At 44.6% G+C, this 17,225-nt stretch overlaps 2 long non-coding RNA genes across 2 annotated transcripts; one reads left to right on the forward strand and one right to left on the reverse strand.

The window, feature by feature from the left end:
• The first annotated feature begins 2,021 nt into the window (after window positions 1-2,021).
• On the forward strand, window positions 2,022-7,523 carry LOC140253772 (uncharacterized). The gene is made up of 3 exons (XR_011903982.1): window positions 2,022-2,075; window positions 6,286-6,423; window positions 7,400-7,523. It is a non-coding gene; the product is annotated as an uncharacterized lncRNA (long non-coding RNA).
• Window positions 7,524-9,481: 1,958 nt separating this feature from the next.
• Window positions 9,482-10,339, reverse strand: LOC140254262 (uncharacterized). The gene is made up of 4 exons (XR_011904112.1): window positions 10,274-10,339; window positions 9,730-10,033; window positions 9,600-9,653; window positions 9,482-9,506 (listed from the first exon to the last, which is right to left on the reverse strand). It is a non-coding gene; the product is annotated as an uncharacterized lncRNA (long non-coding RNA).
• Window positions 10,340-17,225: the final 6,886 nt, after the last annotated feature.

Raw genomic sequence — 17,225 nt, forward strand, 5'->3', positions numbered from 1 at the left:
CTTAGTCCTCATTTTCTTGGTAATGAATGTGTAATGTGTTGCTAGTCTTCTCGGAGGTACTTCCATCAGAAAAAGGCGTCTGGCAATTAGAAAAGCGTATCATATAACAGCGGTTGCTGTAAATACCTAGAACCTAAGCAAGTTTCTCATCTGGCAGGTTTCCATGCAGGTCAGCTGTCGCCCTTTCATTCATCTTAATATTAGGGCTTCTGCCTGTTAAGTGTCTGCTTAGGTACCGATAGCTGCAAAAGGCTGGACGCTTCCTGTGTGAGAGCTGCTGGGTGATACACACATATCTTACAGCATCGGAGCCTTTGGATAGTTTCTACATTTCCTGGGCACTATCTTTGATAGGTATTTGAGGGCAATAGGAATTCCCAGCTCTGCCTATTAAGAGTCACAGTGAAATTGAAAATTAGAACAATGAAAGATGACTTTGTGTCCTGCGACAGGGCAATATGATGGACCCAAAGCTTCATTTAGAGTCCGGGTTCTGGCAGAAACCCTTGAGGAGATAATGAATTCTGTTATTAAATGCAAACATGTTTCACATGGGCTCAAATACACTCTGCTATGGGCGAGCATCCAGATTTTCCAGTTGAACATGGCAGGGTCTGAAACAGCGACCTTCATTTGAGATCTCTATCATCCTCAAGGAAAAAAGAAAAAAACAAAACGAAACAACAACAACAACAAAACACACCCAAAACACAATAAATGTTAATTAAATAGTTAAATTAAAAAAATAAAGAGTTAATAAATAAATAGTAAATGAAATAAATAGTTAAATAAATGTTACTGAATTAATAACTTTCCTATACCAGGTGAAGTCTGTAATATTTTTTTTCCAACTTCTTTAGCACACGTTCAGTGAAAGCAACATGTTTCACACGAGACAGTTCAACTGGAAAATAAATTTATTCTATTGGCCCATGAGAGTCATTACGGAAACTATTTACAGTAGACTGAAAGTGATAATGCTGCTGTTAGTGTTGTCTTTAGAAGTTTACGGTTCAAGACGTTGAAGATAATTTTACACGGATTCCATTTTAAGAATAGCTTTTAATACTAAAAATACTGAGTTATTATGTATGATCATCCTGCGAGAGTAAACCAAAATCAAAATCTAACGTTTCAGACGTATGCTAAGGAGCTCTTCAAAGAAGGGGTAACTCTGGAATCAGTCTGGGATCCTCTGTACAGCTGAACAGCCCCAATTGTCATTAAATTCTTCTTTGAGGCCTTTCAAGTTAATATTAATGACCTGCTTTACATAGTATATTGCTAAAAAAACAAACAAAAAACAAAAACAAAAACAAAACAAAACTCATTTTAAATAGAAGAGACAGGAATCACACCAATATTTCACAAAGAACTTTCTCAACATTAATTGTCAGGAAATGAGAGAACCACAGTTGAAGCACGTGCGAACGGAGTCTCAGTTCCCCAAGAGCGCTTCGTTTCTCTGCAATAAATCTCTTCTGGCTCTGCTCTGTGCAGTAAAATCCTCTGTGGAAATTTGGGCGTCGGTTGTGGGTTTTCTTACGAATGTTAAAAAACATTTTGACATATTGGCTCAGCGTCCATTTCTATGACAGAGCGGCTCGGGTGGCAACAGAGCTTAAGAATCACGTCGTCGGAACACCTCCGCTACAGGCAGGGCCGCCACCCGCTCGGCGGAGCCGCCCGGAGCCCCGTCCGACCGGGTGCGGAACGCCTCCGGACGCGGGGCCGTCACGGCTCCTCCGCGCGCCCAGCGCCAGCGCCTCGCCGCCCCGAGTAAGACATTCCTGCCTCCTCAGATGTCACCTAAATGTCCCCTGTGTTAGTTTATAGCCGTTCTGCCTTATCCTGTCTCTTTCAGGCTGTAACAGCGATGACAAGTCACAGCTGGAAGCGATGACGGAGCACGTGGCGAGAAGGGGCCGGGCCGACCCGGGAGAGCTCAGGTGCGGGCGCCGCAGCGTAAGGGGCGGAGCCGGGATCCACCCCTTTGCAGCCCTCATTTAAGACTCTGCGGCGGAGGTGAGAGCATCGTGCCCGAGTTCTGTGAGTAGTAGAGAGATCTTTAGAAGGTGAGGCGTTTTTCTTTTCTTTGGTGCTGCTTCTGCGGCAGTTGCTGCGTTCGGGCTCGTCTTTGGTTGCCGCAGCCTAGAGCTTTGCCACCCTCCTGTTATTGCTGTACTTCACGTCAGTACAACAGTATCACACAGACCGCATAACAGGTCAGCGTCTGTCCTGTTTATGAGCTCGCTTCGTGTGCTAGGAGGCTGTAATGAGGCCTTTGTCCCTTGTGATAAACAGACCCAAATCCCTCAATGTTTCTCGTTGGAAGAAGTATTGTAGCCCTTTGCTCCCTTTGTGGCCTTCCCCCGGAGCCACTCCGGCAGTATTTCTCCCCCCGAGGCCCGGGCGCGGGACTCCAGCCGGGGCCCTTCGGGGCAGAGCGGAGGGGGACCGTCACCTCCCTCTTCCCGACGCCCTTTCTCTTCTGTCGCGGCCCAAGATGCCGCCGGCATTCCTGGCCGCAAGGGGGTGCCGTTGCGCTCACGTTCAGCTTTTAGTCCGCTAGAACCCTGACCCAAGCGGGACACCGGGCTTCTTTGAACCTCGTAGTGTTCACGTGGGCTTGCTTCTCATATCTGTCTAGATCCCTCTGGATGATATCCCTCCCTTCTATTGTATCAGCAGCACCACCGAGCTCGGTGCCATCAGTGATCATGTCTAGGGTGCGCGCGATTTCTATATTTGCGTCATCGGGTACGAGGTTGAAGAGCAGTGCTCCATAGAGCGGGCCTTAGGGGATGCTATTCGTCCCCGTGGGGTAAAGAAAACTGAGACTTGTGTGAGCAGAGTACATACTGCAGGGTTAATGATTTGAGATGCCAAGAAAGGATGATTTCATCTTTTGTTGTTGTTATTGTTGTTGACGGTGGTGTTGTGTGTTTGGTTTTTTTTTTTCTCTATAAAACAAGTGAAATACTTGGAGTATTGGCATTGCAAACAAGACGGGTTGGAAACCTGTGAGTTTTTGAACATATGACTGTGAGGTTTCTTTAGTTACACAATTTCCCCTTCTGGGAATTGAGCAAATTCTGTCAATGGCTTCTCTCTGAGAAATGTCAGATTGAACAAGTAGTGGAGATGAGGGTTCAGCAAGTCAGACAGCGACTTGAGGCGTGAGTTTTCTTGTTTTCCTCTCACTTTTTTTTTCCCTCTCACTTGATCAGAGTTCCATTTAAAACGGAACAGTAAAAAAGCCTGTCAGTCAGACAGTCTCCGCAGCCTTCTTTCCTCACGCGCTGAGCTCAGTCAGAATCCATGGAGTTCCGGTGAGCTTTCGCTAAGTTCTCATTGAGCTTTTGCTAAGCTAGCGAAGTTTGGGGGATCCCATTTCTCAGGAAAGGCTTTGAGAAGGATAAGTGATTCTGCTTCCCTCTACAAAGTGGTTGTGCCTGACTTATCCAAGGCTTGTGTGTCTAGGTACTGGAGTATAGCAATATATATATATATATAGTGGTATAGATATATGTATAGATTTATATATAGATATCTTTATCTATCTATCTATAGATATCTATAGATATAGATAGAGATATATAGATATATATTTATAGATATCTATAGATACATATAGATATATTGATATATTTAGATAGATAGATACCAGTATATATATACATAGATACCGGTATATATATATATACATCATATATATACACACATATACATATGTACATGTATATATGTATATGTATATGTGTATATATATATATATACATATATAGTATTCATATATATAGCTTGTATCATAAGCAGTAAGATTTGCAAGACTGTCTGGGAACTGCAGAATCCACGTCGGAATCACCGATCCGGCACCTGGGCGAGGAAACCGGGTCTGTCTCAGGAGCACAGGCGGCGGCGATTTACCATAACAACGGGAAGGGCTGGAACCAGGTTCTGCCCCTCTCAGACCTCACTCGAGGGCCTTTTGCCAGCGAGGAAGGATATCTCGCTCGAGATCCCTGCTTTGTGGAGTTTGTCAGTGAGCCTAGATCTTCAGAGACAGGTAAGCCTTGTTCTTTTTGTTACGTGATCTCACGGCAGTGGTTCCGGTGCTGTTACAAAGATAATAGCTGTAGCCTTTCCTTTGTAGCCTTAATATTTCTATTTATATGGCTGGATTTTGACGTGTGAAGTAATTAAGAACTTAGAAACTGCTGAGAAGGGTTATATCAGAGAAAGGAATTTAAAAGATCTCCTACTGTCATTGTAGGTTTGATTTCTCTTTAATTGGGTAAAAAAATCCCCTTACTATGACATTATTGCACGGTTTTGAGGGCAGGGATTTATCTTCTCAGCTTGAAAAGTCAGTTTGATGCAGAAGGGCTATTACTGTAGATGAGATTTCCCCACGTGAGCGTAGATCCTAGAGAATGTGGGAGCTCCTACACGGCGTGACAAGGGAGGGCGTTTTTCAATGTAGGGGATCAAGAGAGGGGCGTGTTTGGCTGTTTGAGTCTTCATAGCTACAAAACTTACTTTCTGTTCAGCCCTTCTGGGTATTGGTGGTAGAACACACTAATACTGATTCTATGCAGACAGTGTGTTTAGAGAAATGACTTGGTTCGTAGCGGTTTTAGCAGTATTTGATGCTGCGTGGGAGACAATCTGTACTTGTTAGCTATATCTGTATTACTGATTCTGACCTGTTTGCCATTTTGCATGAATGGGATAGAGTCATTAACTGCAGCGGTTTAAGCAATTCTGATTCAGTAATTAATTGCTATAAGTTCTGCTTTCGAGTTTGCCTTCCTTTATTTTTGCCGTTTCTAACATCAGCTCGCTCCACTGAGCGCACGCATAACAAAAGAGAGGCGTCTGTGCCGTGTTCTAGTTCTGTATTATCTGAGCATGTAAGGAAGATGCTTGTCGGGCAGGGGGATGCAGAAAGCCAGTCCTACCTCAGCAGACAGCCCTTCCTCCTTGTACCTCTTATTATTATGATATGTATATATATATCATATTAAAAATAATTTAAAAAAAAAAAAAAAAGAAAAAAAAAAAAAAGAGAAATCTAAGCACTGACTCAGACCCCTACAAAGGAGAATGCAAGCGTTTGTTAGGATAAATGACGAGGGGAAAGGCCAGCAGAGGGGCACCGGTCATTTGCCTCATGGCTTGCTTCATTTATGGGCAGAGTCCACTCGGGTATTTCTAGGAACAATCAGGGCACCGCAGTGTGTGTGTTAAGTTTGTTTGTTGATGACAGTAAACTAAAGAAGGAAGAGCTGTGGACTCCACCGGGGTAGGAAGGCTTTGCAGATCGATGTTGTCTCAGCATCGGGCCCTATGATAGCAAAGCACGTGCAGTTTGGCAGGAGCAATTGTACTTAAGCGTGCGGAGTGGGATACGAGAGGCCACAGCAGACTCTCAGCAACAGCCAGGGCAGTCAACACTCTGACAGTGAGCAGCAAGGAGCAATAGGGTGTTTTCTCTTTGTGTTTACTAGAAAATTCAGACTTGTAATTGTGATGAGCTTGTTGTTCCTTATAAGCATTTATTAGCTCAGTTAAAGAGACTTCAAGCATTCCTCAGGAAAACATTCCATCATTATGTTTGTTGCGATGATCATTTGCCTTCTAACATGTTCTTGAGCTATTAATTAGAAATAGCTAGTAATGTACTGCTGTGCTGTTCATATCAATAGGAAAGCAGAATCATTTTTAAGTGAGCTCCGCAAACAGTCATGAATTATCTAACAACTGTTGCACTTCAATGGTAGCAGAAACAGATCATTTATTAAACATGTAGCCAGTACATAACTGCAGACTACAGCAGAAAAGATTCAGTCTGTTTACTTTTATTAACACAGAGGCAGAAGGGAATGCAGTTCCATTTATTTCAGTCGGAACAATGTGATACAATACCACCACCCCCTTTTGTATTACAGTTAAGTCTCAGTTAGGGACCAAGGTTCAAAGGAAATCACCGAGTTTCTTGGCAAAGGCTTTCAAGGAGAAGCAGCAGCTAGAGAGTTTCCTAGGGAAAAACCAAGTAAATTCTCAGCAAAGTTAACACTTTTGCTTTCTATGTCAAAGTGTTTTCTCAGGAGCTCAAAGTTCTACTGAATTTAAAGAATGCTTTTAACCATATGTTCAACTGCAGCAATAAGATCACTGGTATCATACCCTGCAGTTTCACTTGCTGAATAAAGCATATCTGATATGTTATAGTTCTGCATTAGTTAATTTGAATTTAAGTCTCAATTTCTGTTTCTACAGGCTATGAAACACAGCAAGCGGGCTTGCTTACAAGGGAACATCTTTGTCACCTTTGCCTTAGTTGAGGTAAACAGCCTAACACCCACCCCAAAGGAATAAGGCTCCAGTCCAGAAGTAGCCAGCACATCTTTTATTGAGGTAAGTGGCATATTACTGTGGGGTTTAATCTTTGTTTTATTCAGGGACAGACAGGCAGCCTCTGTACAAAGGGTTGAGCGTGGCTTCTCTTTCCCTCAATTGCATAAGACATCCCACTCACTTCTTAGGACACACAGCACTCACTCTGAGAGACACAACAGCTTTATTGAAAGACCATTTTGAGCCTTTATTTTATTTGTCTCCAAACAAGACAGACATCATAACCTGGTTTTCACATCACAGCCCATCACAGAAGCAAGCTTAGAGATATGCCTGTGGTACACACTGAAATGAGAATAGAGTTATACCCTGATGTTGCCCTCTACAGTTGGGCTTAAGTATTACTACTTCATTATTACTTAAAGTAATAATTAAAATAATTAAAATAAAAATAAAACAATAAAATAAAAATTATTTTCATTTTAATTATTAAAGTAGTAATACAAAGTAGAAGACTTCTCTTACAAAGCAAGTTCTAGTTCATATTTTGTTTTTGAAATTATTTAAGTAAGTTGTCTGCCTACAGATTGCAGTCAGCACACATTTAGGGAAGCACACTTAGAAATACAGAGTTAAACCTCATTAATGCAAAGAGTTTATTTAATTTAATATAAATGTAGAAAAGCAGTCGAGTCAGCCTTGGACTTGACACAAGAGGAGCCATCAGGACCATCTTCTTCATTCTTCCATTGAATTGACTTGCTTTCCTAGAAGAAAAGGCAAAACACTTAGTAAGCAAAGTAGCAACTTAACTCCTTCTCAGGTATATCAAGCTATTTCAATCGATACCATAAACCACCCACGGCACACCAGACACATACCCTACAGGCACACTTCCCCTCCAGCCACTTATCCAAACCCTTTTAGAGGGCAACCCCCTCTACTTCTCAATTGCCATTTAGTGACTACATAGAGAAAAGCCCTTTCATCATTCTGGTTTGCCCTAACACTTCAATTCATTTTTCTTCTTTTGCAGGACATAGAGCCCAGCTCCTCCAAGCCTCTTCCTTTACATCCCAGGAGCCCTACAAGAATACAACCATCACCGCATAGGAAACAGTCAAGCACACAGGGAAGACAACATCAGCAGAAGCCACCCCCCACTCAGGGGAAGCCCCTATAGGAAGAAGGGGCCTTCCCTCATACCCCCACTCAGGGGAAGCCCCTATGCCAGGAGGGGTCCCCCCACACCCCCACTCAGAGGGGCCCCTATGCCAGGTGGGGCCCCTCCTCACCCCCACTCAGGGGGCCCCTATGCCAGGTGGGGCCCCCTCACACCCCCACTCAGGGGGCCCCTATGCCAGGTGGGGCCCCCCTCACACCCCCACTCAGGGGGGCCTCCACAGGCCCCCTCACCGGCAAAAAGACCGACATGAACCCACCATCCCGCCCAAAAATAAAAAAAATATATCTCTTTAGAGATAGTGCAAAACCCAGTGTCTAGCCCCATGACAAAGGGGGAAACTCTGACCACTCACTCCAAGAGTGAGCAGCCAGAGTTTCCCCCTTACATTCCAAATCATACAAGACAAAAGCAAAGCCCAAACTCTTAACTAACAGCCAAGAAAAAACACTAAGACAACACTAAAGTCCTCACAAACAATTAACCAAAACTAACAAAGTCAACTTAACACCTCAAAAACCAAAAAACAGCCAAGTACTAACAAAACATCTCACTCCTCAAGAAATTTAAACTACCAAAGAAGAAAACTCTGAAAAAAAAAAAAACAGCCAAAAACAAAGACAAGAACAAAACAAGCCAAGACCTAAAAAACACATCCAAAAAATCTCAACAACCAATTTAAAACAAAAGAAGCAAACTCGACATGTTCAAACAACACTAACTCTGCAAAAAAAAAAAACCAGCCAAAACAAACAAAGACAACACCGCAACTTGCAAAACAAGCCAAGGACTAACAGACCAAATTCATCACAGAAAACTCAAGCAACTAATTCCCCACAAAACAAAAGCCAAGTCCTAACAAACGCACAAACATCTAACTCCTCAGCAACGAAATTTAACCAACAACCAAAGCAGCTAACTCCGCATGCTCAAACAACACGCTAAATATGCAAAAAACAGCCAAAACTAAGGCAACTAAAATCCACACAATAAAAAAAGCCACGTCCTAAGAGACCAACAAAAAAAACGTCAGCACTAAAACAAAGAAAACTACTCAAGCAACTAGACTTTTCACACAAAACACCAGCCACAACTAACAAAGACAGCTCAACACCCCTAAAACGCAAAACAAGCCGAGTCCTAACAGACCAACCTCACAACTACTCTACAAGGAAAACTCAGCAAAACAAAAGCAGAAAACTCTGCACGCTCAACAACACACTTTCCCTAAAAAAACAGCAGCCAAAACTAACACAGAAAACTCAGTGCCGCTAAAAACATAAACCAGCCAAGTCCTAAGAAGACAAACTACTCGCCGAGTGACATTAACCGACCTCTAACAAAACCATCCGCTGACCGATACAAATGCAACTAAGTAGCCACCCTGCAAACGTTGCCACCCTGCCCTCCAGCCACGGCATCGCCAGACGCACCAGCTGCACTAGAACCTGACAAAACTAAACAGCTCTAAGACATAGCACCTCACACTACAAAACCCTTACAGGACAACCACACCAATATTTCTTAACCCTAATCCTCTAACAAGTCACAAGCCACACGCCTCGAGGGCACGACTGAAAACGCTCCACCTTCCTCCAAAAAGTGAAAAAGAAACACAGCCCCTACCTGGTGACGCCGTATACTCATCCCGACGGGCTTCCGGGTGGCCGACCTTCTCGTCTGACGGCTCGTTCCCCTGCTCCCCTCCGTCCTCCCTATCGAAGCCGATTCTCCGCTACAGAACGCGATGTGAAAGAAAAATCCTGCTGTTCGGCTCCCTTGCTTCCGTGCCTTTGTGATGGTTATTCCATTGCGAATGCTGCGGGCCCAACTTGAGCATCCCGGGACCACACGACTCCACAACCTGTCTGGAGAGTGAAAACCTGTGGTTCTGCCGGCCGTCCTTCTCACGCTTCCCAAAAGCTGCGCCGATCATCTTTACCCCGCAGTCCTCCAGTCCCTTGCAAAAATAAAATGATTCATTGAGTAAAAAACTACCTGAAAAAAATCACTCACCCCAACTCCCTTTGTTCGGGTTACTCCCGTCACTTACTTGCAATTGAAGACGAGCTCCGGAGGCCTCGCGCTCCTCCCGGTCTCCTGTCACCTGCACAAAAATTTTAGTGTTAGTCTCCCACAGTGACACCATTCACTTTCCTGACAACTAGCACAGACGTACAAACCTACTGCTGGAACAAACGACTGAAGTTGAGAAGCTCCTTTTGGATGCGTGCACGCCCATTTCCACGCTTCTCGGTCCCGGCCTGCGACGGACGACCCCGGGCAATGAAACCCACGCGGACCGGCCGCTGGAGCCCCGCTCCTCGGCGCTCCCCTCGCTTCCGCGTCCCTCGAGGAACTCTCGCCACAACACCGACTCCGCCGCCTCGTCCCCGGAACGTATTCCTGTAAAATCTGTAAGCCCTCCACGACAGCGTTCCTGTCCAGCCGCGACTCCGTGTGGAGAATGAGACGACGCTCCTGAAACTACACAGAAAAGGAGAGAACACACGATCCCGTCCCCGAAAGCGAGACGGACCGATGCGCCCAAAAACGCCGGCCGAAGGGGCGAGGCCGCCCGGGCTCGTCCGGCGGCGGTAACGCGCCGGCCTTTCCGAAACGCCGGGTCGGAACCCGACCGCCGCGCCTAACTAAAGGCGAGGAAATAGAAGCGGTCGAACGGCGGACCTGCGAGATTACTGCAAAAACAAAACAAAAAAGACATACCTGTTAGCCTCTAAAGGCTCAAGGCTTCCACCGCCTCAGCAATTCGGGCATAAAGGAGTCTCCGCCGCGACCTTCGGTCGATCTGCGAAAAGAAAAAGATTCCGTTTAAGCGGCTCTCGCCGTCGCTTCTTACTCCCGGCGGCACCGAGGCCGCAGGAACGCGGCCCCGTCGCGACAAAAAGGAAGGATCCGAGAAAGCCGCTGAAAAACTCGGGGTGGACCGAGAACGCGGCGGGGCTGCGCTGCGACTCGGAAAACCGAGCGGCGGCTCCCTCCGAAAACGTGACGGCGGCCGGACGGCGACGCCGCGCCGGCACGAGAAGCCGGGGGAGCCCAGCAGGGACCCCGCGTCTGCCCTGAACGGAGCGCGGCGAAAGCCCGGCGGGCTCCCACTGGGGGCACCGGACGGCTCCGAAGCGCGCCGTCTCCGCGGCTCCGGTTCTAATAGAACGACTCACCGGTCAGGGCCGATCCTCGACGCAGCAAAGATCCGGCAGCAGCCTGAAACGAAACGACGAAAAACATCACAACCAAGCCCAAAAACACGCGTAAAAAAACAGCCCCACCTACCGCCTTTCGGCCTCACCGACACGACGACCGGACGAAGAAACGCCACCCGCTCCGGCTCCTCGTAATGCTGATTCTGGTCGGATCCCTCGTGGTTACCGGCGGCCTCAGGCGGAGCTTAAGAGGCGTCAGCGCGGTTCCGCCCCCGGGCTGCCGACGAACCGCAGCCGCTCCCGGGCCGCCGCAGCTGCGACGGGGCGGTCGCGGCCCCGCCTGACGCTCGCCGCCTCGTTAGCGCAGCTGGGGCTCGTTACGGCCGGCCCGGGGCCGTGACAGTTTGACACGTGAACCCGAGATCTGAATTAGGGGCTGAGATGACGTTTCTGTAAATGACAGCTTAGTACGCGCTTCCCCTTCTCGCCTCTTTGACGGATTCATAAATCAGTTAAATAATAGTGTCAAATTGGAACGGATCGCTTTGCGTCTCACGAGACACCCTTCCAAAGAACGTCCCCGGCATTAACGGTCTCCAGAGTCCCCTGCTGTCCGCTTTCTGTCTCTACCATGCTTTCTCTTGGCCCTCATCCAAAGAAAAAAATAGGAAATAATAATAAGAATAAATTGTTAAATATGGAACAACTTTGTACCTGACTGAGAAAATAGAACTAAAGGTGGAGGTGGAAATATGGGAGCAGGGATGTGGCAAACTCCTGCAGGGGTTAATGATGTGCCTGACAGATTAGCTGATGAAGGACATTTGCAGCACAGCTTTATGAACGGCTCTGTACGGTGCTTTTCGGGGTTACATTGATGTGATGCATACATGGGTAGGAACGCATTCGGAAAGAGTTCAGTCCTCTCCAAGGACACCGGTACTGTGTAAAGACTTCAGTGATTAAACTCGCTTTGCTTTGCAGTCTTGTTCTTAATTGGAAATCTGGATGTTTTGGGGGTGGCGGGAGGAAACCTTTGCCTGCTGGTTTTCTGACAAAGTCATCAGTTAATGTAGTTGTGAACTACAGCAATCGGGTACTGGCACATACAACTCCTTGGCTTATAAATGTATAAATAACAGACATCTCTCGCTTTCCGAACCTACTGCCTGCAAATGGGTGCGTGTGCTCAAAGCGAACATGTCCTGGGTTACAGATTCTGAACGAGAGACCCAAAGCGGTCACCACTGGGTTCTTCCCCAACCGCTTCGTGCTCGCAAACCAACAGGCGATGTGAAGCCACTGGAGCTGCAGTGATTCAAGCAGAATGGGCTCCTCCGGCCTTCTGTAACATGCTCCATTTTTTTCTGGCCTAGTTCGGTCACTTTTTCTTTGAAGAAAATGCACAAAGGTTCTTATTGATTCGTACCTGAACTGCAGAAAGAGGCCGATTCCACATGGTGAAAAGTAGCAGGTGCACTGATGAAATATGATTTTGTGTTTGTAATCCATACACATCTAAGTTAGGTTAAAAATAAACCAGGAAGACAACTTAGGAGATTTTATCATAACGCCCCCAAAAATAATAGCTTGTTCATAGCAATTAGCTCAAGCGAGACAATAGTTTTTTTTTTTTAATTATTATTATTATTATTGGTTTTCTTTAATTATTTTTTCCCAGAACAATTGATTAAATAGTAATTGAGCGAGCAGAAATGGTACAGCTGTAAAGTAATACAGTTGTTCTTCAAAGGTGGGAGCTGTGTTCAGCCGTGTGGGGGAATTTCACCGCACTCGGGCAGCGATTCCCGATGAACTGTAAGCGCTCTTTAAACTTGACCTGGGTGTAACATAACTGCAGATTGCTTCCCTTAGTAGAGCCGACTGTGCTCCTGGAATGGGGCTGAGCAGAATAGGGCACTTGCGGGAATCTGACCGCTGCTGTTCTGAATTACTTCACGTACCCTGGATATGTGCTGGAATACGATATCCCCTACAGGGCAGCACCCAGAAAACTTCTGCAGTAATGACATGAGTGGTGTTTTTGACACTGGAAAACTGCGAGTGATTTTTCTCCGAGCGCTCATCTAAGTAGTGTACTGAAATAAAACTGAAAGAATATTTAGATATCCTAATTTTGATAACTTATACCCAAGAGATCTTTTTAAATGTAAGATCATCTATTCGGCTTCCACTGATCCAGTAGTTTTAACTTAAAACAAATCATGGGAATGGTGGAGGGAAAATGGAAATGAAAATGAACCTTGTATAACTGTGGTGTTTACAATACAGCTACTCGACTCCCCCATTTATCACCACTTGAAATTTGGTGTGTGATGTAACACGGTAGCTTCGTTTGTTCCGGATGGGGGCTGGAGTTTTGAGTAAGAGAACAGGCAGAAATATGTGCAGGTATCAGATGGGCTTTAAACACCTTGCTGAATACAGACTAGTTTACCAGGTACACTTAAATCTAAAGGAATAATTCTGAGGTGTACTTTCTCATTTTCCATTCCGATGCTTCCGTGCGTCACCCTGGATTTTCATCCTCGTGCTCCTACTTTAATATCAGAGTTTGAAGTATCGTTTTTTATTTCAGTATTGAACAGTAAAATGCATAAACCCTGAGCGTACTTTATGAGCACTGACAATCTAGTGACAAAAAGCTCATTACAGTGAGTGTTTTTCACCAGGACGTGCTGCTGCCCTGGAGTTTCCCCAGTTGAAGCTGCCTTGTACCTCAGAGGTCAGGCCATCGGAACTGCCAGGTTCTTGTTACTGCCAGATAAATGATCCCAGGTGAAACCCTACGGGAAAACTTCAAACAGAATCTCAGAGCTGAAACATTCTGAAAACTGAAGGTAGCTTGAAGGATAGGAAGGATTTGAGGTGTTTAACTGCACACTCAGCCATACTGAGACCAATTGCAACAGATTTCAAAACCAGAAAGTTTTCCTAATTACATATATGTGTAAGATATGGTGTTACACTGCAATCGTGAAGGATTGTTCTGCATGAAAATAATCTCAGTGAACAAAAGTTTAAATGGCCTGTTTTTCTGCCCTCTGTGCTTTTCTGTTTCAAGGGAAATGTGTCTGTGCTTGCTGGAAAGGATGAGCAAAGCTCCAGCGGCCACATTCTTTGTTCTGCTTATAAAGTCTAGACAAAAAACTGCATTTAGTTTCTGAGATACAATCTGTCTAACATGTTCTCTCAGCAGAACGATTCTGTGATGCTCTGTGGGTCATTGATATATGTTTATCTGCAAACAGAAGCGAACGCAAAAAGACAAAGAATGCCACTGCTCAGTTAAGTTTTCAAACAGGTTACTGTTAGTAACAATTTAATGTTTGCTCCATAAACACAGCATTGATAATCCATAGGATACAAGTTAAGTGTCTCCCTTGAAAGCTCTACAACCATTTTTTTTCTCGCAGCAAAGGAAACATTATTTCACTTTGGTCAGATAGTTTGTATCAGCCCAATACTGTTACATATACAAAGAAGCAAGAGTACTCATGTCCTAGGGGTGATCTTACTTAGTCTTCCAAGCATTAACAATTAACAACTCGCTGAAATCACTAATACAATGCTCAGTGCACAATCATTTCCAAGAAATTGTTTCCAAGAACATACAAGTAACACAATACAAGTTGTTTTACATAATAGCGGGCAAGCGGCAGACAAACACCTACCAACCACAGTTCTCAAAAACACAATTCATTAAAAAGTGAAAAAACTGTGGCCTTATGGTTACAAAGAAACTGAAGCGTTACTGCACGAGAGGCTTTGAACACATTATAGGGTGCATAACTTGCGTCCGGCTGCTTATCAAGCTTACAGTCAGTCTTTAGTTGCCAGAACTGGAGCAAGAGAGCCCTGTAGAAAACGACAAGCTTCAGCGTTGGTGCTCTTCAACAACGGCGCTGAATTTGCAACTTGGACTTGATTCTTAGAACTGTTTCTTATTCCAAGGATAGTTTGAAGTGCTGGAAAAGCAGGGAAAGAAGGAGCTACGGGCACAAGCAGACCAACACAGGTAGGGCTAACAATACAGCAAGATAAAAATCAATTCTACAGCTACTACATTTGCTGACTACACCCAGAAAAGATAGACAATAGGGTCGCTAGACCCACTTCTAGCAGATGTTAATCATAAAAATGTTCTCATATCGTAAGAATGATTCATCATAAATTAAACAGATTATGCAGACCTTTACTAACCCTTTCAAACCCACGTCTGTCTATTTAGAAATACAACAGCTTGCTTATTCCACCCAGGAAAGTTCTATCAGAACTAGAAGACCCGTCACCCAGAGGGCCACAAAGATGCTCAGAGAGCTGGAGCACCTCTCCTATGAAGAAAGTTTGAAGGAGCTGGACTTCTGCAGCTTGGAGAACAGAAGGCTTGACGGAAGATAACACTATGGCCTTCCAGTATTTCAATAGATTTCCCCCTGCTGAGCAGGCAGATCATGACAGGGCAAAGAACATAAAATAAATACATAAATAACAGTGCTATTCATGTTTTTGCAGGTGAAAAAACTGCCATGTTCCCAACATTTATTGGAAGCTCTAGCAGACCTAAAAATAATTAAAAATAAGCTGCCGCAAACCCCAGTTGTTAATGGCCCCTTTCCAAAGAAATAAATTTCCCACTTCTTAGATTTGTTTTGTCATAGCATGTGATGAGCGCAGGGCAAAACGTTAAACATGAAAAATACTAAGGTAGATTTCTTTGAAGAAAAAATAATGACTCAGAAGTGTTCATAGTGCTTAAATGTTTAAAACCATTTCACGGTAAAATGGATTGGAGGTAAAGTAGCCAGCATGATCTATCCTATGTTTTGTATGGCAGGCACATTTTGAGTTTCCACAGAACTAAGAATCTATAATACAATAGTCAAATCAGAGGCAATCAGAAGTGGGAATGAAGCGAAGCCTCTGTCTAACTTAATTGTTTCTTACAAGATATCATTCACCAAAAAACCCTTCATCAAAACCCTTTGTTGCTTGTTTGCTTTTGATGAATTTCCAAAAGAACCTTTTAACTGAAGCCCAGGATACCGTTGGTTTCTTGGGCTGCAAGAGGCTGTTGCTGGCTCACATCCAACTCCCCCATCCACCAGCACCCCCAAAGTCCTTTTGGGCAGGGCTGTGATCAATCCTTTTGTCCCCCAGCTTCTATTGGTAGTGGGAAACGTTGAAGCTGGGGCATCTGGGTGGCAGATCCTGAAAATGAGTTTGTGGAGATTCTACAAGGCCCGCTGCTTGAGCTCGTCTAGGTGTCCTAGCATCACATCCTGCCACTCAAACCTCTTATCCACACTGAACAGCAAGGTGCCATCTGCTGTCCTGCTGTGGGTACTCTTCATTCCACTGATGAAAACACTGAAAAGCATTGGTACCAATACTGCCCAGTGAGGGAAACCACTCATCACCTTCAGGCAGTGACTCATTTTCTTCATTCACGAAATGGTCCAGCCATCAAATCTTTACCTTTGCCATTTGGAGAGAAGGATACTGTGGGGGACAGTGTTAAAAGCCTTACCAAAAATCCGGATAGTTAATATCAGCGACTCTTCTCTGGTCCATTTAGTCCATCATAGAAAGAAAGGCCAGTAAATTGTTAAGACAGGATCCATCCCTGGTGAAGCCACGCTAGTTGTCACCTGTCACCTCCCTCTCTTCCATGTGCCCTAGCGTAGCTTCCAGGAGGATATAGGTGAGGCCGACAGATCTCTGAAAAGAACATCACAAGTTTCTTGTGAGTCACTGAAGCGATATGATGCTTCATCAGCAATAAAAGCAACAGTGCTTGAGAGAGAAAAAGGTTTTTGGCATTCTATAAATAACAAACAACTGAAGGAAGATCCCATTCCCACAAGTCTTTCAAAGGTGCAAAATGTGAAACAAGCCTCAGACAGAAAACAATTACAAGTCAATATTTGCATATATTGTGGCATTTTAAATCATGGCATGCACTTAAAACAAGGTGCCATACAATATAGAACTGCACATAAATACTAAAAAGAACATCACCTTAGCATCAAAACAATGTTGATATAGTTCTGACTGGTAAGAACTTCCGGCTGCTCAGAATACACGGTCACACAGCAGTGCTCCGTGCTTGCAGGAGTGCTGCAAAAAGCAAAAAAAAAAAAACAACAACTCTATTTTCACAAATAACACGCCACACCAGTTCATAAAATTCTGGCTTTGATTACTAAAATTTCAATAAGTACATCACGGATACTTACCGGTCTGGTGGATGAGGTGAATATTAGGAACGCTCAGGACATCCGTGTCTGTACTGTGTACGAAATGCTGTGCAGAACTGCATTATCTCGCCACATCTACCCACAAGACAATGGAGAAGACAAAATGGTTATCTCCTTCTACTGCAAGCAGTATTTCAATATCAGATTCACATCCTGTTTTTGTTAGGGAGAGAAAAACACATGTACAAAAGAGTTACAAAGAGACAGAAAATGTCCTCAGGTACTTCCGTA

Source organism: Excalfactoria chinensis, chromosome 6 (assembly GCF_039878825.1).
Source record: "Excalfactoria chinensis isolate bCotChi1 chromosome 6, bCotChi1.hap2, whole genome shotgun sequence".
Taxonomy (NCBI): Eukaryota; Metazoa; Chordata; class Aves; order Galliformes; family Phasianidae; genus Excalfactoria; species Excalfactoria chinensis.